The sequence below is a fragment of the Hyla sarda genome, chromosome 6, assembly GCF_029499605.1.
Source record: "Hyla sarda isolate aHylSar1 chromosome 6, aHylSar1.hap1, whole genome shotgun sequence".
In the NCBI taxonomy this organism is placed as follows: Eukaryota; Metazoa; Chordata; class Amphibia; order Anura; family Hylidae; genus Hyla; species Hyla sarda.
Window position 1 is genome coordinate 6,466,863 of NC_079194.1, and position 23,894 is coordinate 6,490,756.

Consider the following 23,894-nt stretch of genomic DNA (forward strand, 5'->3'; position numbering starts at 1 on the left):
ACCAGGCAACTGTATCAGGACCGTTCCTGATACAGACAGAGGTGTCAGCAGAGAGCACTGTGGACAGAAAAAAAAAAGAAATTTAAAAACAAAAGAACTTTCTTTGTAATATACAGCTGCTAATAAGTACTGGAAGGATAAAGACTTTTTTTTAATAAAAGTAATTTACAAGTCTGTTTAACTTTCTGGCACCAGTTTATAAAAAAAAATAAAAAATAATAATGTTAATAATAACTCTTTAATGTAAATAACAATAAATAAATAAAATAAAAACCAAACGCGACTCCGCCGGGACTCGAACCCGGAACCTTTGAATCGCTTCTCCTCTAGAAGTCCAATGCGCTATCCATTGCGCCACGGAGCCACCTGTTGGATTCAGAGGAAATAACATTCATCTCTAAAATGATAGCCGGACGATCACAGCTGTTCCTCTATCGTTTTCCCCTTATGTAGCTCAAACCCAGTCGCCGCCTGATCACGTGGCCTCACTTCGACCTATAGAACAGACGGTAACGAGGACCGGAGACGAGGACGGGAAATACCACCCGAGGTCAACGGGATTTCGCAATAGGAAAAAGAAAAAAAAAAAGGGGGGACGCATGCGCTCTTTGTTTTCAGCGCCGCGATTCAGATCAAATGCGCATGCGTAATGTTTGTGGACACTAGAGCGAGCGCTCTTTTTTTTTTTTTTTCCTACGTAGGAAAACATTTTGGTTCCGGATTCACTTGTGTTCGGTCTCCGGAAAAATGGCGCCTTTATGTAGTCTGCAAAATATAGCCAGAAGAGGGCGAACTGGCACGTCGTCACGTGGTGTGTTTCGTCATAGAAGTGATCTCATGTTTACTGTAGGTACGTCATTTTCTAATTTTATGTACATTATAGCAGTGTTTCCCAAGCAGGGTGCCCCCAGCTGTTGCAAAACTACAACTCCCAGCATGCCCGGACAGCCTTTGGCTGTCCGGGCATGCTGGGAGTTGTAGTTTTGCAACAGCTGGAGGCTCCCTGCTTGGGAAACCCTGCATTATAGCATCATCTGTTATATCTCAAGAACAGACTTTATCCGTATTATATATATATATATTTGTCTGACCTGTCCGCCATGATTGACTCCATATTATTAACTTTACATATTATTATTATTATTATTATTATTAAGTTTCTCAATTTTGTACCTTTGTTTTTTCCTCCTCGGCTTCTAATAACGCTTTCAATTTCCCACCTTTACACCCATATGGGGCTTTGTTTTTATTTTTTTATTTTAATTTTATTTTTGCGCCTCCAATTGTAATTTGTAACATCAGACATTTTACCACAAAATCTGCATCGCAAACCAACCATCTACAGCAGAAAAAAATAAAAAATATTTGTGGGGCAAAATTGAAAAAAACAAAAAACAAACACAATTTGTAATTTTGGGGTTTTTCGTTTCCACGTGTTATCTTAATTCTGTAGGTCCATACGATTACGATGATACCAATTTATATAGGTTTTAATTTATTTCTTATAAGAAATTATAACTTAAATTATAACAAAAAAAAAAAGTAATATGCTTGAGCTTGTCCACTTCTGACCCCTATATCTTTTTTTCCCCCCCGTATACGGGGATGTATGACGCCATCTTTTGCACCGTGAGCTTTCGTTTTTATCGGCACCACATTTCTTTTGATGGGACTTTTTAAAAATAATTTTCTGGGATGTGAAGTGACCAAAAGTCCCCAATTCTGGACTTTGATATTTTTTTACGTTTGGGCCATTCACCGTGCGGTTTCATTAATATTATGTTTTAATAGTTTGAACATTTACGCACACGGCAATACCACATATGTTTGTGTTTATTATTATTTACATGAATTCCCGAAAGTTTTATTATTAGGGTTATGGGCTTATTCACATTTATTAAAAATATTTTTCTCACTACAGTGACCCCTCGACCTACGATGGCCCCGACATACGATCATTTCAACATACGATGCTTTTGTATGTCGGGGCCATCACATAAACGGCTATCATGCAGCGCAGACTGCTTCAGCTGCCACCGGATAGCCGTTTACAGTGCCCCGTGTGGTCCGCTGACGATCACTTACCTGTCCTCGGGGCTCCGGAGCGTCCTCTTCGGGATCCCCTGCATCGTCGGTGCTCTCCATCGTCGTCATCACGTCGCTGCGCACGCCGTCCCATCATCCAATAGGAGCGGCGTGCGTAGCGACGTGATGGCGGCGACGGAGAGCGAAGATGCCGGGGAAGCAGAGGCCTTGCCGGAGCATCGGGGACACCCCGGTGACGCGGCGACAGCGATGGACGGCGACATCCAGGGCAGCGGTAACGAGCGGTGACGGTCCGGAGCGGCGGGGACAGGTGAGTATAACCTCCAATACCAGTGGTCTTCAACCTGCGGACCTCCAGATGTTGCAAAACTACAACTCCCAGCATGCCCGGACAGCCGTTGGCTGTCCGGGCATGCTGGGTGTTGTAGTTTTGCAACATCTGGAGGTCCGCAGGTTGTAGACCACTGTCCTATATTTTACATTGCACGGATCCCACAACATACGATGGTTTCAACAAACGATGGTCCATTTGGAGCGGATTACCATCGTATGTTGAGGGACCACTGTACTTTTAGTTCCCATAGGAGACTATTACATAGAATCTTTCGATGTCGTACAACGTACAATGTGATGTTATGGTTCAGCATTGATCAGCGTTATCGGCGTCCTGCTTATACCTGGAGCGCTTATCTGACAACACCTAGGTCCTGTGAGGGACTTGGATTGCGGGACCTAAACAGTTAACGCCTGGCATCGGCCTGTTCACCAATATCCAGCATTAGTGGTGAGTCCCAGCTGCTTACATCACCCATTACTCACCGGCTTTGAAGCGTTTGCAGCTCCTGTGTCCTCTAGGGGTTAAAGGAGCAGGGGTGTGGAAATTTAATAAAAAAACTACTTGTCCACGGGACAAAAACGAAGCATAATCTACTTGCACTGCGGGGGTCGGGGGTCAATACACCCCACTAGCTCACCAGGGAGCATTCACATGTCCCTTTAAATGCAGCTGTCAGCTTTGACAGTGGCGATCTAAAGGGTTAATAGCCAGCCACGGCGATCGCCGCATGCTGGCTATTAGCGGCGGCCCCGGGCTACTAAAAACAGGCTGCAGAGTATGGAGCGGGCGTGAGTCCGGAGCCGCTCCATACAGACTGCTGAGCGCCGCCGCACTTGTCAGGTCCGGCCCTGCTTGCCCGAAAAAAATTTACCTGCCCGGCACCCGGAACTGCATGTCCCCTCGGGCGTCGGGCGATAGGAATTCCGGGCGAAAGTACTCCGGCAAAAATTAAGGTATCAGGAAAAGTATCACTAGGATGGGACCCTGGCGCTCTCAGTGAGGAGTGCGTGTCATCTACTGGTAGACAACGCGCGCGCCATTAATTTCTATGGCAAGAAGAAACGGATTGTGCAGCGCAGATTCGTGAAACGGAACTTCTTTATTAGGATAAAATAGTTGCCATGGGAAACAGCAAGGATTCAATAAACGTGACGCGTTTCACGAATCGGCAATGGACGATCCGTTTCTTCTTGCTATTGTGTGGATACGTCCGGGCGCACCTGTGGGAGTGAGCTGGAATACGCCACTTGTTTCTATTCATTTCTATGGGAACGCCGATGATGCCCGAGAGTTGAACTCGGGTCTTTTCAGCACGTGCCGGGTCCCGTCCCAGTGATCGCGAGGGGCCCCAGCGGTCGGACCCCCGTGATCAGCTACTTATCCCCTATCCTGTTGATAAGATAAAGACAACGTGAAACAGCTGTACCAATTTAAAAATAAATTATTACTTGATTAGACAAGATTACAATGAAACACGAATATACATAGAATCTCCCTCGTATCATATGCGATCTGATCAGATAACGGCGCTGTCTATTATAGTGTTAATTGTCCATTATAACATAGTTCATCCAGAGACAAAAAACATCTACATGTATAGTCTTCTTATCTTCATTCCATATGGTTCTTGGCCGGGCGTGATGACATGGGCGCATTACACTCATGCGCCAAACTTAGAAGGAAAAGCAAAAAAATCCTCATGACAAAGCAAAGTGTCATTATTTCATTGTCTTCTAAGAATCAACTTGAATATTAACCTGTTAAGGACCAAGGGCGTACTTCTATAACGCGGGGCCAAAGCCTAAAACAACGTCCGGGACCCGTGGCTAATAGAGCGCGGCACTGATCGTGGTGCCGCACGCTATTTACCCTTTAGATGCAGCATTCAAAGTTGAACGCTGTGTCTAAAGTGAAACTAAACTGCTGCCGATTAGGTCAGGGGGCTGTTCGGGATCGCAGCGGCAAAATCGCGGCATCCCGAACAGCTGTAGGACACGAGGAGGGTCCCCCTACCTGCCTCCTGGTGCCTGATCGCCGAATGACTGCTCAGTGCCTGAGATCCCGGCATGAGCAAGCAAGTGGCAGAATCATTAATCTATGTTATCCTATGGGATAACAACGATCAGTATAAGAGATCAGTGTGTGCAGTGTTATAGTCTCCTATGGGATAACAATGATCAGTATAAGAGATCAGTGTGTGCAGTGTTATAGTCTCCTATGGGATAACAATGATCAGTGTAAGAGATCAGTGTGTGCTGTGTTATAGCCCCCTGTGGGATAACAATGATCAGTGTAAGTCATTAGTGTGTGCAGTGTTATAGGTCCCTATGGGGTAATAATGATCAGTATAAGAGATCAGTGTGTACAGTGTTATAGGTCCCTATGGGATAATAATGATCAGTATAAGAGATCAGTGTGTGCAGTGTTATAGTCTCCTGTGGGATAACAATGATCAGTGTAAGAGATCAGTTGTTACGCCGAGCGCTCCGGGTCCCCGTTCCTCCCCGGAGCGCTCGCCTCATCTTCGTTGTTGCAGCGCCCCGGTCAGATCCACTGACCGGGTGCGCTGCGGTCCCGCCTTCAGCCGGGGTGCGATTCGCGATGCGGGTAGCGCCCGCTCGCGATGCGCACCCCGGTCCCCGTACCTGACTCGCTCTCCCTCGGTCCTGTCCCGGCGCGCGCGGCCCCGCTCCCTAGGGCGCGCGCGCGCCGGGTCTCTGCGATTTAAAGGGCCAGTGCACCAATGATGGTGCCTGGCCCAATCTTCCCAATTAGCTTATTGTGTTCACCTGTGCACTTCCCTATATCTAGTCACTTCCCTTGCACTTCCTTGCCGGATCTTGTTGCACTTGTGCCTAGTGAAAGCGTTCCCTAGTCTGTTCCTAGTCCGTGTTCCTGACCTCCTGCCGTTGCCCCTGACTACGATCCTTGCCGCCTGCCCCCGACCTTCTGCTACGTCCGACCTTGCTTCTGCCTACTCCATTGTACCGCGCCTATCTTCAGCATCTTCAGCAGCCAGAGAGGTGAGCCGTTGCTAGTGGATACGACCTGGTCACTACCGCCGCAGCAAGACCATCCCGCTTTGCGGCGGGCTCTGGTGAAAACCTGTAGTGGCTTAGAACCGGTCCACTAGCGCGGTCCTCGCCATCCCTCTCTGGCACAGAGGATCCACTACCTGCCAGCCGGCATCGTGACAGTAGATCCGGCCATGGATCCCGCTGAGGTTCCCCTGCCAGTTGTCTCTGATATCGCCCGACAGATCGCCCATCTAACCCACCAGCTGTCGGAAGTGTCCACCATTTTGCACCAACATTCGCAACTTCTTCAGCAATCATCTCCTCCGCCAGCTCCTGCACTTCCTCCGCAGCGAGTGGCCACTCCTAGCCTCTGCCTGTCCTTGCCGGACAAATTTAATGGGGACTCTAAGTATTGCCGTGGCTTTCTTTCGCAATGTTCCCAGCACTTGGAGATGATGTCGGACCAGTTTCCTACTGAAAGGTCTAAGGTGGCTTTCGTGTTCTGCCTTCTGTCTGGAAAAGCCCTGTCATGGGCCGCACCGCTCTGGGACCGCAATGACCCCGTCACTGCCTCTGTACACTCCTTCTTCTCGGAAATTCGAAGTGTCTTTGAGGAACCTGCCCGAGCTTCTTCAGCCGAGATTGCCCTGCTGAACCTGGCCCAGGGTGTTTCTTCCGTTGGCGAGTACGCCATTCAGTTCCGTGCTCTTGCTTACGAGTTGTCCTGGAATAGTGAGACTCTCTGCGCGACCTTTAAAAAAGGCCTATCCAGCAACATTAAAGATGTTCTGGCCGCACGAGAGACTCCTGCTGACCTACATGAACTCATTCATCTAGCCACTCGCATTGACATGCGTTCTTCCGGATGGCGTCTGGAGCTCCGCCTGGATATGGACTTTGTTCGCACGAAGCGTTTTTTCTCTCCGGCTCCTCTCTCCTCTGGTCCTCTGCAATCTGTTCCTGTGCTTCCCGCCGCGGAGGCTATGCATGTTGACCGGTCTTGCTTGACACCTCAAGAGAGGACACGACGCCGCATGGAGAATCTTTGCCTGTACTATGCCGGTACCGAACACTTCCTGAAGGATTGTCCTATCCGTCCTCCCCGCCTGGAAAGACGCACGCTGACTCCGCACGAAGGTGACACAGTTCTTGATGTCAACTCTGCTTCTCCACGCCTTACTGTGCCTGTGCGGATATCTGCCTCTACCTTCTCCTTCTCTACTATGCTCTTCTTGGATTCCGGATCTGCAGGAAAATTTTTTTTGGCCTCTCTCATCAACAGGTTCTACGTTCCTGTGACCAGTCTCGCCAGACCCCTCTACATCTATTGTTTTTACAATAAAAGATTGGACTGTCTCGTACGTTTCCACACAGAACCCCTCCTAATTTGCATCGGACCTCTTCACGGAAAAATTGAGTTTTTTTTTCTCAGGTTCTTTGGCCCCAAGAAGAGGGGGAGACCCAAGGGGGGGGGTACTGTTACGCCGAGCGCTCCGGGTCCCCGTTCCTCCCCGGAGCGCTCGCCTCATCTTCGTTGTTGCAGCGCCCCGGTCAGATCCACTGACCGGGTGCGCTGCGGTCCCGCCTTCAGCCGGGGTGCGATTCGCGATGCGGGTAGCGCCCGCTCGCGATGCGCACCCCGGTCCCCGTACCTGACTCGCTCTCCCTCGGTCCTGTCCCGGCGCGCGCGGCCCCGCTCCCTAGGGCGCGCGCGCGCCGGGTCTCTGCGATTTAAAGGGCCAGTGCACCAATGATGGTGCCTGGCCCAATCTTCCCAATTAGCTTATTGTGTTCACCTGTGCACTTCCCTATATCTAGTCACTTCCCTTGCACTTCCTTGCCGGATCTTGTTGCACTTGTGCCTAGTGAAAGCGTTCCCTAGTCTGTTCCTAGTCCGTGTTCCTGACCTCCTGCCGTTGCCCCTGACTACGATCCTTGCCGCCTGCCCCCGACCTTCTGCTACGTCCGACCTTGCTTCTGCCTACTCCATTGTACCGCGCCTATCTTCAGCATCTTCAGCAGCCAGAGAGGTGAGCCGTTGCTAGTGGATACGACCTGGTCACTACCGCCGCAGCAAGACCATCCCGCTTTGCGGCGGGCTCTGGTGAAAACCTGTAGTGGCTTAGAACCGGTCCACTAGCGCGGTCCTCGCCATCCCTCTCTGGCACAGAGGATCCACTACCTGCCAGCCGGCATCGTGACATCAGTGTGCGCAGTGTTATAGTCTCCTATGGGATAACAATGATCAGTATAAGAGATCAGTGTGTGCAGTGTTATAGTCTCCTATTGGATAACAATGATCAGTATAAGAGATCAGTGTGTGCAGTGTTATAGTCCCCTATGGGATAATAATGATCAGTATAAGAGATCAATGTGTGCAGTGTTATAGTCCCCTATGAGATAACAATGATCAGTGTAAGAGATCAGTGTGTGCAGTGTTATAGTCTACTATGGGATAACAATGATCAGTGTGTGCATTGTTATAGCCTCCTATGGGATAATAATGATCAGTATAAGAGATCAGTGTGTGCAGTGTTATAGTCTCCTATGGGATAACAATGAACAGTATAAGAGATCAGTGTGTGCTGTGTTATAGCCCCCTGTGGGATAACAATGATCAGTGTAAGTGATCAGTGTGTGCAGTGTTATAGGTCCCTATGGGATAATAATGATCAGTATAAGAGATCAGTGTGTGCAGTGTTATAGTCTCCTATGGGATAACAATGATCAGTATAAGAGATCAGTGTGTGCAGTGTTATAGTCTATTATGGGATAACAATGATCAGTGTGTGCATTGTTATAGCCCCCTATGGGATAACAATGATCAGTGTGTGCAGTGTTATAGGTCTCTATGGGAGCTATAACATTGCAAAAAAAAAGTGGGGAAAAAAAGTGAATAAAGATCATTTAACCCCTTCCTTCCCTAATAAAAGTTTGAATCACCCCCCTTTTCCCATTTAAAAAATAAAACAGTGTAAGTAAAAATAAACATATATGGTATCACCATGTGCGGAAATGTCCAAATTATAAAAATATATCGTTAATTAAACCGCACGGTCAATGGCGTATGCGCAAATAAACTCCAAAGTAGCGTATTTTGGGTCACTTTTTATATAATGAAAAATTGAATAAAAAGTGATCAAAAAGTCCGATCAATACAAAAATGGTACCGCTAAAAATGTCAGATCACGGCGCAAAAAATGAGCCCTCATACCGCCCTGTACATGAAAAAATAAAAAAGTTATAGGGGTCAGAAGATGACAATTTTAAACGTATAAATTTTCCTGCATGTAGTTTTGATTTTTTCCAGAAATACGACTAAATCAAACCTATATAATTAGGGGATCATTATAACCGTATGGACCTACAGAATAAAGAGAAGGTGTAATTTTTACTGAAAAATGTACTGTGCAGAAACGGAAGCCCCCGAAATTTACAAAATGGTGTTTTTTCTTCTATTTTGTTGCACAAATATTTTTTTTTCCGTTTCGCCGTAAATTTTTGGGTAAAATGACTAATGTGACTGCAAAGTAGAATTGGTGGCGCAAAAAAAAAGCCATAATATGGATCTTTAGGTGAAAATTTAAAGCGTTAGGATTTTTTAAAGGTAAGGAGGAAAAAATGAAAGTGCAAAAACGGAAAAACCCCTGGTCCTTAAAGGGTTAAACTCAGGAAAGATGGTAGAAAATCATCGATTTCTTTAACACTGTGAATAGGGGATAAGATATTTTTCACCAGAGAGATATATATATTAGGGATATAAATATAAGGAAGAAAAAGATCCTTGGCACTGCTGGAGTCTCTTTGTGTGTATGCCCACTGCGGCAGCGTTTGTGTCCTGTGCTCCCTATGCAAAGCTGTGGATGGTGCCGCACGCCTAGATCTAAAACATGTGGCAACAGCATTGATAGAAGAGGAAAATCGGAGCACTCACCCAATGGAAGCTTGAAGAAACTTTATTCTTAGTTCAGCATTGGAGCAGGTCACAGGAGCAGTGCGGGAGAAAGGATTGGCGTGGGGGGTGGACAAACGGACCGTGTTCGTCAGGCCCCTATATATTAGGGATGTCCAATACTTTTTTTAAGTACTCGCCGATACCAATTACCAATACGTTTTTCATTTGACAGGATTTTTTTAAGGGGTACTCCAGTGGAAAACTTTTTTTTTTTTTTTTTTTTTTAAATCAACTGGTGCCAGAAAGTTAAACAGATTTGTAAATTACTTCTATTAAAAAATCTTAGTCCTTTCAGTACTTATTAGCTGCTGAATACTACAGAGGAAATTCTTTTCTTTTTGGAACACAGAGCTCTCTGCTGACATCATGACCACAGTGCTCTCTGCTGACATCTCTGTCCATTTTAAGAACTGTCCAGAGTAGGAGAAAATCCCCATAGAAAACATATGCTTCTCTGGACAGTTCCTAAAATGGACAGAGATGTCAGCAGAGAGCACTGTGGTCATGATATCAGCAGAGAGCTCTGTGCTCCAAAAAGAAAAGAATTTCCTCTGTAGTATTCAGCAGCTAATAAGTACTGGAAGGATTAAGATTTTTTCATAGAAGTAATTTACAAATCTGTTTAACTTTCTGGCACCAGTTGATTTAAAAAAAAAAAAAAAAAAAAAAAAGTTTTCCACTGGAGTACCTCTTTAACCCCTTAATGACCACGGACTTAAATGTACCTCCTGGTTTGGCGGGACTTGCCGCACCAGGACGTACATTTACGTCCTGTGTATGACCGCGACCATCAGAAGGGTGCTCGCGTCATACACGACAGGTTCCGGCTGCTAGCAGAAGCCGGGGACCCGCCCGTAATGGTCAACATCCGCGATCGCGCGGATGTCCGCCATTAACCCCTCAGATGCTGTGATGAATACAGATCACGGCATCTGCGGCATTGTGGTACTTTGATTGGATGATCGGATCGCCATCCAGCATGGCGGCCGTCTCCCGGGGTCTTCTGCTCTGGTCTGCGATCGAGCAGACCAGAGCAGAAGATGACCGATAATACTGATCAGTGCTATGCCCTATACATAGAACAGATCAGTATTAGCAATCAAAGGATTGCTATAGATAGTTTCCTATGGGGACATAAAAAGTGTAAAAAAAAAAAAAAAAAAGTTGAAAAATGTAAAAATAAAAAAAAAAGTGAAAAATCCCCTCCCCCAATAAAAATGAAAATTGTCAGTTTTTCCCATTTTACCCCCAAAAAGCGTAAAATCTTTTTTTTTTATAAACATATTTGGTATCGCCGCGGGTGTAAATGTCCGAACTATCAAAATATAATGTTAATGATCCCGTACGGTGAATGGCGTAAATGTAAAAAAAAAAAAAAAAAAGTCCAAAAATGCTGCTTTTTTTTGTCACATTTTATTTTAAAGAAAATTATAAAAAATGATCTAAAAGTTTTATATATGCAAATGTGGTATCTAAAAAAAAGTACAGATGACGGCGCAAAAAATGAGCCCTTATACCGCCCTATATACGGAAAAATGAAAAAGTTATAGGTGGTCAAAATAGGGCGATTTTAGATTACTGATTTTGTACAAAAAGTTTTAGATTTTTTTTTAAGCGGTACAAAAATATAAAAGTATCTAGCCATGGATATCATTTTAATCGTATTATCCCACAGAATAAAGAACACACGTAATTTTTACCGTAAAGTGTACAGTGTGAAAACAAAACCCTCCAAAATGTGCAATATTTTGGTTCTCATTTAAAGTTCCTCCCTAAAAAAATTTTTTTTTGGGTTCGCCGTACATTTTATGGTAAAATGAGAGATTTCATTACAAAGTACAATTGGTCACGCAAAAAAATAAGCCCTTATATGGGTCTGTACATATATAAAGGAGTTATGGATTTTAGAAGGCGAGGAGGAAAAAACGAAAACGCTAAAATAAAATTGGCCTGGTCCTTAAAGGAGTACTCTAGTGCAGATTATTCCTGCTCCGTTCTGCCCGGCCTGCAAAATAAATGAAAATGATCCATCACTCACCTCCCTGGGTTCCCGCGGAGCGCCGCTACAGCTGTTCGGTCCTCCGGTGCATCTCCTTCATACTTCCAGGTGTAACGAAGTGTCACATGGCCCTCTGCCTATCGCCGGCCGAGGCAGAACATCGCGGCGGCCGGCGATAGGCTGAGCGCCATGTGAAGCTTCGTTACACCCGGAAGAATGAAGAGGATGGACCGGAGGACCGATCAGCTGTAGTGGCGCTCCGCGGGAACCCAGGGAGGTGAGTGATGGTTCATTTTCATTTATTTTGCAGCCCGGGCAGGACGGAGCAGGAATAATCTGCACTAGAGTACTCCTTTAAGGTGAAATTTTTTTGTTGTTTTTGTTAAATGGGAAAAAGGGGAATGTTTTAAATTTTTATTAGAGGAAGGGCTTTTATATATATATAAAAACAACAATTATTTTTTGTCTTAATAAAATTTTTTTACTTTTATTAGGGAAGGGGTTAATTCACATTTTTTATTATTATTATATTTTTTACACATTTTTTCACAATTTTTTAGTCCTCATATTGAACTTATACATCTGTAGATTACATACACTGATCGATGCTGTGCCATAGTATAGCATTGATCAGTGTTATCGGCGCGCCTTTACTACTGCCTGTCATGGCTGGCTGCAGTATAGGAGCGACAATTGGAGGGCACAGAGCACTGTAAGGGACCTCCGGCCGTCCTCACAGCTGATCGGGACACCGCGATTTTACCGCAGTGATCCCGATCAGCGTCCCTGAGCTAACAGGCAGTTTATCTCAGGACTTTTAGATGCCGCAATCAAAGTTGAAAAGGGTTCAAAGTCTAAAGGGTTAATGCCGGACATCACCGCTATCCGTGATGTACGGCATTAGCCACGGGTCCTGGCTATGACGCGCGCTCATTGGTATCGGGGACATTTGCACAAGTTCGTACAAATGTCCAGTATCGTGACCTCTGACCCGGTCGCACATGCTCAGTTCGCCTGCCTATCGCTTATTAGTCTCTACAACAAGTCAGTCTGGGCATTCTGGGAGTTGTAGTTTTGCAACAATGTTTTCCGGGCATGCTGGGAGTTGTAGTTTTGCAACAAGGATATCTGGGAATGCTGGGAGTTGTAGTTTTGCAACAAGGATGTCTGGGCATGCTGGGAGTTGTAGTTTTGCAACAAGGATATCTGGGAATGCTGGGAGTTGTAGTTTTGCAACAAGGATGTCTGGGCATGCTGGGAGTTTAAGTTTTGCAACAAGGATGTCTGGACATGCTGGGAGTTGTAGTTTTGCAACAAGGTTGTCAGGGCATGCTGGGAGCTGTAGTTTTGCAACAAGGATGTCTGGGCATGCTGGGAGTTGTAGTTTTGCAACAAGGATGTTTTGACGTGCTGGGAGTTGTAGTTTTGCAACGAGGTTGTCTGGGAATGCTGGGAGTTGTAGTTTTGCAACGAGGTTGTCTGGACATGCTGGGAGTTGTAGTTTTTCAACAAGGCTGTCTGGGAATGCTGGGAGTTGTAGTTTTGCACCAAGGTGGTCTGGACTTGCTGGGAGTTGTAGTTTTGCAACAATGTTTTCCGGGCATGCTGGGAGTTGTAGTTTTGCAACAAGGATGTCTGGGAATGCTGGGAGTTGTATTTTTGCAACAAGAATGTCTGGGAATGCTGGGACTTGTAGTTTTGCAACAAGGATGTCTGGACTTGCTGGGAGTTGTAGTTTTGCAACAAGGTTGTCTGGGCATGCTGGGAGCTGTAGTTTTGCAACAAGGCTGTCGACATGCTGGGAGTTGTAGTTTTGCAACAAGGTTGTCTGGGCATGCTGGGAGTTGTAGTTTTGCAATAAGGATGTTTTGACGTGCTGGGAGCTGTCGTTTTTCAACAAGGCTGTCTGGGAATGCTGGGAGTTGTAGTTTTGCGCCAAGGCTGTTTGGGCATGTTGGGAGTTGTAGTTTTGCAACAAGGGTGTCTGGACTTGCTGGGAGTTGTAGTTTTGCAACAAGGTTGTCTGGGCATGCTTGGAGCTGTAGTTTTGCAACAAGGCTGTCTGGACATGCTGGAAGTTGTAGTTTTGCAACAAGGCTGTCTGGGAGTGCTGGAAGTTGTAGTTTTGCAACAAGGGTGTCTGGACTTGCTGGGAGTTGTAGTTTTGCAACAAGGATGTCTGAGCATTCTGGGAGTTGTAGTTTTGCAACAGCTGGAGGCACACTGGTTGGAAAACACTGATCTAGAAGTAGGAGTCTTCGTAGCTATAGGCCGGGATCTGTATAGTCACACAGTAATTATAATTGTTATTTATAAGATTATTATATTATTATCATGTACAGAAAAATATAAATGCTGCAAATTGTGACCGTGCTGAGCCTGGGAATATTGTGATACATCTTGTAATCTCAGCAGTGACCTGCAGGTGGCAGTGCAGCACTGCTTATTTCCTTCCAGGCTGATCGTCCTATATCCTGACTTTAGGGTTTGTTTCAGGTTTTTTATATATTTTTTGCCCATTTTCCTGGCAGAGAGATAGGAAGGCAGAGGGAACGATTTGGGATCGGGGAGCAGCCGTTCTGTTACATATGTTATTATCGATCCCCTTGTCAATAAGGACTGCAAAGTCCAAAGTTATCAGCACTGATTGCAGAACAGCCCCAAATGATGTCGGAAATGGTGACACCCAGCCGTCCTTTACGAGGAGGAATTAAGAATCTAGGAAACAACTAAAGAATTTAGGAGCTGGGATGCTGCATGTCATATGATCTAGTATCCCCTCTCCCCCCCCCCGTGTCACAGTCATTAGTGTCCCCTCATCTCCCCCTGTGTCACAGTCATTAGTGTCCCCTCATCTCCCCCTGTGTCACAGTCATTAGTGTCCCCTCATCCCCCCTGTGTCACAGTCATTAGTGTCCCCTCATCCCCCCTGTGTCACAGTCATTTGTGTCCCCTCATCCCCCCCTGTGTCACAGTCATTAGTGTCCCCTCATCCCTCCCTGTGTCACAGTCATTAGTGTCCCCTCATCCCCCCCTGTGTCACAGTCATAAGTATCCCCTCATCTCCCCCTGTGTCACAGTCATTAGTATCCCCTCATCCCCCCTGTCACAGTCATTAGGGTCCCCTCATCTCTCCCCGTGTCACAGTCATTAGTGTCCCCTCATCTCTCCCCGTGTCACAGTCATAAGTATCCCCTCATCTCCCCCTGTGTCACAGTCATTAGTATCCCCTCATCCCCCCTGTCACAGTCATTAGTATCCCCTCATCCCCCCCTGTGTCACAGTCATTAGTGTCCCCTCATCTCCCAGTGCCACAGTCATTAGTGTCCCCTCATCTCCCCGTGTCACAGTCATTAGGGTCCCCTCATCTCTCCCCGTGTCACAGTCATTAGGGTCCCCTCATCTCTCCCCGTGTCACAGTCATTAGTGTCCCCTCATCTCTCCCCGTGTCACAGTCATTAGTGTCCCCTCATCTCTCCCTGTGTCACAGTCATTAATGTCCCCTCATCTCTCCCTGTGTCACAGTCATCAGTGTCCCCTCATCTCTTCCTGTGTCACAGTCATTAGTGTCCCCTCATCTCACCGTTGTGTGTCAGTTATTATGCTGATCCGTGGCCTGACGAAGCGCTAGGGGCATGATACGGTCCGTGGCCCGACGTCTGAACTCCCCCCGGATCCATCTGCCTCCTCCCTGCCAGGACCTATACGGTCCTCGGACTAGGAATTCCTGCCTGGTAACAACTAGGAACGGTGAGCGCTCCGCTTCATTTGTCTTTTGTGTTATATTTTTGCTGTACTGTTTCGGTGCGCAGCGCCACCTGCCATCATTATAGGTTCACACCTGGATCCATTACCTGTTGTAGTCGTTAGCGCAATATAGGTGTCTTATACGTTGGTGCCGGCAACTTTCTCTTAGGGAATCTGTTCGGTGTGATAATTGATGCTCTGTCGCGGATTCGTTCAAGCCGAGTTTCGCGTTGTTCCTCGGTTTCATCAGCTCTTTTTTCGGCATATCGGCAAGGTAATTGCCAATACCGATAATGTCCAAAATCGTGAATATCGGCCGAAAATATCGGCCAAACCGATAATCGGTCGATCCCTTACTCACATCACTGACTTTCCCTGTAACTTTTGTTGTTAATAGCAACCAATCACAGCTCAGCTTTTATTTCTTATACTGTCTAGGTGAAATGAAAGCTGTGCTGTGATTGGTGGCCATTTCTTATACTACTGAGGTATAATGAAAGCTGCGCTGTGATTGGTGGCCATTTCTTATACTGCTGAGGTAAAATGAAAGCTGCGCTGTGATTGGTGGCCATTTCTTATACTACTGAGGTATAATGAAAGCTGCGCTGTGATTGGTTGCCATTTCTTATACTGCTGAGGTAAGATGAAAGCTGCGCTGTGATTGGTTGCCATTTCTTATACTGCTGAGGTAAAATGAAAGCTGTGCTGTGATTGATGGCCATTTCTTATACTGCTGAGGTAAAATGAAAGCTGCGCTGTGATTGGTGGCCATTTCTTATACTGCTGAGCTAAAATGAAAGCTGTGCTGTGATTGGTTGCCATTTCTTATACTGCTGAGGTAAAATGAAAGCTGCGCTGTGATTGGTTGCCATTTCTTATACTGCTGAGGTAAAATGAAAGCTGTGCTGTGATTGGTTGCCATTTCTTATACTGCTGAGGTAAAATGAAAGCTGCGCTGTGATTGGTGGCCATTTCTTATACTGCTGAGGTAAAATGAAAGCTGCGCTGTGATTGGTTGCCATTTCTTATACTGCTGAGGTAAAATGAAAGCTGCGCTGTGATTGGTTGCCATTTCTTATACTGCTGAGGTAAAATGAAACCTGCGCTGTGATTGGTTGCCATTTCTTATACTGCTGAGCTAAAATGAAAGCTGCGCTGTGATTGGTTGCTATGGGCAACACAGATTTTCTTTTGGACAACTTATATAACAAATTATTTTTTTCTCTTATATCAGCGTCCGCCTCCTCATCCGATCGCAACCAAACTTCACATCGGTTGAGCGGTTTAGGAATCCATACGGAACATATGTATTTACGTCTATATACATTTTTATATATCGAGATTTATTTATTTATCTATTTTTATTATTGAATTGTTTCTCTATTTAGTTAGTTATTCATTTATATCCCAGTTTACTTTTTGGAATATATATTTCCCTTTCCATCTAACCTTGAGGACCCTACAGTAATTCTCTATGTAATTCCATTAATTTTTACTCTATATTTACATTTATTTTTTCCTGCAATAAATACTAGAATTACTGGTAACATTTGCATAGATTTATTTTTTTGTATCTTATTTTTAAGAACTGACCTCCTCATTATCTTACGTGTATTTTTAATCATCTTCTTCGGGTATACGCCATTGTCAGTTACCTCGGATGTCGATATTTGTTGCTGATTTTTTATGGAGCCTTTGATTGATTATATAGGAATATTAAGCAGGTTCGGTTGAACGTAACGCGCTGGATTCATGCTCGGACTCATACTACACAGCGGCTGGAATGTTATCCTCCAGGTATTTACCGCACGGCGCATTATAATGTGCTGAGGATCAGCAGAAAGGAAATATACCTCAAGCCATGCGCGTTCTCACTGTATATTGTACACAGGATTATCTACGTGTCATAGAACAGAAGCCATACAGAGTGATGTCACAGTACAGGGATAATACACACAGTGGTGTCACAGTACAGAGATAATACACACAGTGATGTCACAGTACAGAGATAATACACACAGTGATGTCACAGTACAGGGATAATACACACAGTGGTGTCACAGTACAGAGATAATACACACAGTGATGTCACAGTACAGGGATAATACACACAGTGGTGTCACAGTACAGAGATAATACACACAGTGATGTCACAGTACAGAGATAATACACACAGTGATGTCACAGTACAGGGATAATACACACAGTGATGTCACAGTACAGGGATAATACACACAGTGATGTCACAGTACAGGGATAATACACACAGTGATGTCACAGTACAGGGATAATACACAGTGATGTCACAGTACAGGGATAATACACAGTGATGTCACAGTACAGGGATAATACACAGTGATGTCACAGTACAGGGATAATACACAGTGATGTCACAGTACAGGGATAATACACAGTGATGTCACAGTACAGGGATAATACACAGTGATGTCACAGTACAGGGATAAAACACAGTGATGTCACAGTACAGGGATAATACACAGTGATGTCACAGTACAGGGATAATACACAGTGATGTCACAGTACAGGGATAATATACACAGTGATGTCACAGTACAGGTATAATACACAGTGATGTCACAGTACAGGTATAATACACAGTGATGTCACAGTACAGGGATAATACACACAGTGATGTCACAGTACAGGGATAATACACACAGTGATGTCACAGTACAGGGATAATACACAGTTATGTCACAGTACAGGGATAATATACACAGTGACGTCACAGTACAGGGATAATATACACAGTGATGTCACAGTACAGGGATAATACACAGTGATGTCACAGTGCAGGGATAATACACAGTGATGTCACAGTACAGGGATAATACACAGTGATGTCACAGTACAGGGATAATACACAGTGATGTCACAGTACAGGGATAATACACAGTGATGTCACAGTACAGGGATAATACACAGTGATGTCACAGTACAGGGATAATGCACACAGTGATGTCACAGTACAGAGATAATACACAGTGATGTCACAGTACAGAGATAATACACACAGTGATGTCACAGTACAGGGATAATACACAGTGATGTCACAGTACAGGTATAATACACACAGTGATGTCACAGTACAGGGATAATACACAGTGATGTCACAGTACAGGGATAATACACACAGTGATGTCACAGTACAGGGATAATACACAGTGATGTCACAGTACAGAGATAATACACACAGTGATGTCACAGTACAGGGATAATACACAGTGATGTCACAGTACAGAGATAATACACACAGTGATGTCACAGTACAGGGATAATACACAGTAATGTCACAGTACAGGGATAATACACAGTGATGTCACAGTACAGGGATAATACACACAGTGATGTCACAGTACAGGGATAATACACAGTGATGTCACAGTACAGGGATAATACACACAGTGATGTCACAGTACAGGGATAATACACACAGTGATGTCACAGTACAGGGATAATACACACAGTGATGTCACAGTACAGGGATAATACACACAGTGATGTCACAGTACAGGGATAATACACAGTGATGTCACAGTACAGGGATAATACACAGTGATGTCACAGTACAGGGATAATACACACAGTGATGTCACAGTACAGGGATAATACACAGTGATGTCACAGTACAGAGATAATACACACAGTGATGTCACAGTACAGGGATAATATACAGTGATGTCACAGTACAGGGATAATACACCCAGTGATGTCACAGTACAGGGATAATACACAGTGATGTCACAGTACAGGTATAATACACAGTGATGTCACAGTACAGGAATAATACACACAGTGATGTCACAGTTCAGGTATAATACACAGTGATGTCACAGTACAGGTATAATACACAGTGATGTCACAGTACAGGGATAATACACAGTGATGTCACAGTACAGGGATAATACACAGTGATGTCACAGTACAGGGATAATACACAGTGATGTCACAGTACAGGGATAATACACAGTGATGTCACAATACAGGTATAATACACACAGTGATGTCACAGTACAGAGATAATACACACAGTGATGTCACAGTACAGGGATAATACACAGTGATGTCACAGTACAGGGATAATACACAGTGATGTCACAGTACAGGGATAATACACACAGTGATGTCACAGTACAGGTATAATACACAGTGATGTCACAGTACAGGGATAATACACAGTGATGTCACAGTACAGGGATAATACACAGTGATGTCACAGTACAGGGATAATACACAGTGATGTCACAGTACAGGGATAATACACAGTGATGTCACAGTACAGGGATAATATACACAGTGACGTCACAGTACAGGGATAATATACACAGTGATGTCACAGTACAGGGATAATACACAGTGATGTCACAGTGCAGGGATAATACACAGTGATGTCACAGTACAGGGATAATACACAGTGATGTCACAGTACAGGGATAATACACAGTGATGTCACAGTACAGGGATAATACACAGTGATGTCACAGTACAGGGATAATACACAGTGATGTCACAGTACAGGGATAATGCACACAGTGATGTCACAGTACAGAGATAATACACAGTGATGTCACAGTACAGAGATAATACACACAGTGATGTCACAGTACAGGTATAATACACACAGTGATGTCACAGTACAGGGATAATACACAGTGATGTCACAGTACAGGGATAATACACACAGTGATGTCACAGTACAGGGATAATACACAGTGATGTCACAGTACAGGTATAATACACACAGTGATGTCACAGTACAGGGATAATACACAGTGATGTCACAGTACAGAGATAATACACACAGTGATGTCACAGTACAGGGATAATACACAGTAATGTCACAGTACAGGGATAATACACAGTAATGTCACAGTACAGGGATAATACACAGTGATGTCACAGTACAGGGATAATACACACAGTGATGTCACAGTACAGGGATAATACACAGTGATGTCACAGTACAGGGATAATACACACAGTGATGTCACAGTACAGGGATAATACACACAGTGATGTCACAGTACAGGGATAATACACACAGTGATGTCACAGTACAGGGATAATACACACAGTGATGTCACAGTACAGGGATAATACACACAGTGATGTCACAGTACAGGGATAATACACACAGTGATGTCACAGTACAGGGATAATACACAGTGATGTCACAGTACAGGGATAATACACAGTGATGTCACAGTACAGGGATAATACACACAGTGATGTCACAGTACAGGGATAATACACAGTGATGTCACAGTACAGAGATAATACACACAGTGATGTCACAGTACAGGGATAATATACAGTGATGTCACAGTACAGGGATAATACACCCAGTGATGTCACAGTACAGGGATAATACACAGTGATGTCACAGTACAGGTATAATACACACAGTGATGTCACAGTACAGGAATAATACACACAGTGATGTCACAGTTCAGGTATAATACACAGTGATGTCACAGTACAGGTATAATACACAGTGATGTCACAGTACAGGGATAATACACAGTGATGTCACAGTACAGGGATAATACACAGTGATGTCACAGTACAGGGATAATACACAGTGATGTCACAGTACAGGGATAATACACAGTGATGTCACAATACAGGTATAATACACAGTGATGTCACAATACAGGTATAATACACACAGTGATGTCACAGTACAGAGATAATACACACAGTGATGTCACAGTACAGGGATAATACACAGTGATGTCACAGTACAGGGATAATACACAGTGATGTCACAGTACAGGGATAATACACACAGTGATGTCACAGTACAGGTATAATACACAGTGATGTCACAGTACAGGTATAATACACAGTGATGTCACAGTACAGGGATAATACACAGTGATGTCACAGTACAGGGATAATACACAGTGATGTCACAGTACAGGGATAATACACAGTGATGTCACAGTACAGGGATAATACACAGTGATGTCACAGTACAGGGATAATACACAATAATGTCACAGTACAGGGATAATACACAGTGATGTCACAGTACAGGGATAATACACAGTGATTTCACAGTACAGAGATAATACACAGTGATGTCACAGTACAGGAATAATACACAGTGATGTCACAGTACAGGGATAATACACACAGTGATGTCACAGTACAGGGATAATACACAGTGATGTCACAGTACAGAGATAATACACAGTGATGTCACAGTACAGGGATAATACACACAGTGATGTCACAGTACAGGGATAATACACACAGTGATGTCACAGTACAGGGATAATACACACAGTGATGTCACAGTACAGGGATAATACACACAGTGATGTCACAGTACAGGGATAATACACACAGTGATGTCACAGTACAGGGATAATACACAGTGATGTCACAGTACAGGGATAATACACACAGTGATGTCACACTACAGGGATAATACACAGTGATGTCACAGTACAGGGATAATATACACAGTGATGTCACAGTACAGGTATAATACACAGTGATGTCACAGTACAGGGATAATATACACAGTGATGTCACAGTACAGGTATAATACACAGTGATGTCACAGTACAGGGATAATACACACAGTGATGTCACAGTACAGGGATAATACACAGTGATGTCACAGTACAGGGATAATATACACAGTGATGTCACAGTACAGGGATAATACACAGTGATGTCACAGTACAGGGATAATATACACAGTGATGTCACAGTACAGGGATAATACACAGTGATGTCACAGTACACTCTATGGGGCGGCACAGCACTGTACTGTATTGTGAGGGAGACACCTGGCGCCATTCTTGTGATCCGTAGGGGTCCTAGCCGTCCCCTCACATCTAATCAGATATGAAGCTGGTAGGATATAACTTTTAATCTTGGCATTAACCCTTTCAGTTCTCGGACATTTAGCTCCGCAGCATCTGATTGTTTTACATATTTTTATTGGCTCAGTTTTCAGTAATTGTCGCAGGATTTCATGCGAAGTGAGTTCAGGAAATGTAGCAAACACAACATATCCGCTGAGAGATCTGGGCCCGGGGCTGTAGTTGTCTCTCGCTGCGCATCATCAGCCGCGGCGGATTACGGATGATCTGCTCGCCGAGCCTCATAAGCTGCAGCAATGGCCGATAGCGGGCGGAGAATGCAGGAATGTCTGGAATGCTCATCTGCCTTTCGTGAGATGAATAAAGTTATTTCAATACTTTGCTTTTTTCGTAAACAAATGTTACCGGAATACTGCGAGTTCCCATTCCGAGCGATTGGCGGCAGAACAGTATACGCGGCTCCATCTCCGATTTACTGTAAATGAGTCAGTACCTGATACATGCTAAAGATCAACCAACATACTTAAAGGGGTACTCCACTGACCAGCGTTCGGAACTAAATGTGCGCACTGCGGTGGTCAGCCAAGCCCCCTCGTCACACCCCCTCAATGCAAGTCTGTGGGAGGGGGCGTGATGGGGGCAGAACTGAATGTTCCGAACGCTGGTCAGTGGAGTACCCCTTTAAGAAGCACTTTAGTATTTATTTATATTTTTGATTATGTTGTGCAGCTTAGGCTATTATTAGAGAATAATGTAGAGGTTCTTGTGTATGCCTTGTGCTTACCTGTTTTAGCCGATGTGGCATGCATACGTTTTCAGCCATAAGGATTGCAAATCTATCACACAAATGATTTGCTAATGCTGCCTACATCTCCCATGATTCCTCTGGCTTTTGCAGAGAGAGAAGGTGGAGTCTGATCACTGCACCTGGGCATCTAATTTGGCTGCAGGTGCTGGAGGTTACCCAGGTGAACTGATTAGACTCATAAGTGGATTGGGGGGTCACAACACACTGGGGGGAGATTCATCAAACCTTGTACTGAGGAAAAGTTGCCCATAGCAACCAATCAGATCGCTTCTTTAATGTTTTAAAAGGCCTCTGAAAAATTAAAGAAGTGATCTGGTTGCTATGGGCATTTACCATGGGGATAAAATTATTTGATCTATAATCGTTACTGTATATGACATTTTTAGGCTGTGTTCACACTATTTTAATAATAAAATAGCACAATTTTCTGCCACGATTTTCAGAAACTCATGGAAAAAATGAAAAACTTCCACAAGAAATCCAGCATGGGAACACAGCCTTACAGAAGGTGCATAACTGCTAGATCTACTATATATTCTGATCCCATAGAGATAGCAGCAGTATACAGATAGAGCTGGAGGGGAGGTGTATAATTTCTATATATACTGATCCCATACAGATAGCAGCAGCAGTATACAGATAGAGCTGGAGGGAAGTGGTATAACTACTAAATATACTGATCCCATAGAGATAGCAGCAGTATACAGATAGAGCTGGAGGGGAGGTGTATAATTTCTATATATACTGATCCCATACAGATAGCAGCAGCAGTATACAGATAGAGCTGGAGGGAAGTGGTATAACTACTAAATATACTGATCCCATAGAGATAGCAGCAGTATACAGATAGAGCTGGAGGGGAGGTGTATAACTACTATATATACTGATCTAATAGAGATAGCAGCAGTAGTATACAGATAGAGCTGGGGGGAAGGTGTATAACTATTATATATCCTGATCCCATAGAGATAACAGCAGCAGTATACAGATAGAGCTGGAGGGAAGTGGTATAACTACTAAATATACTGATCCCATAGAGATAGCAGCAGTATACAGATAGAGCTGGAGGGGAGGTGTATAACTACTATATATACTGATCTAATAGAGATAGCAGCAGTAGTATAC

General features: G+C 44.3%; 1 non-coding gene across 1 annotated transcript; it reads right to left on the minus strand.

Annotated features, from left to right (window-relative positions):
- Positions 1 to 280: 280 nt before the first annotated feature.
- TRNAR-UCU (transfer RNA arginine (anticodon UCU)) lies at positions 281 to 364 on the minus strand. Its single transcript is given in 2 exon segments — positions 281 to 316; positions 328 to 364. It is a non-coding gene; the product is annotated as a tRNA-Arg (tRNA).
- Between the last annotated feature and the right edge of the window lie 23,530 nt (positions 365 to 23,894).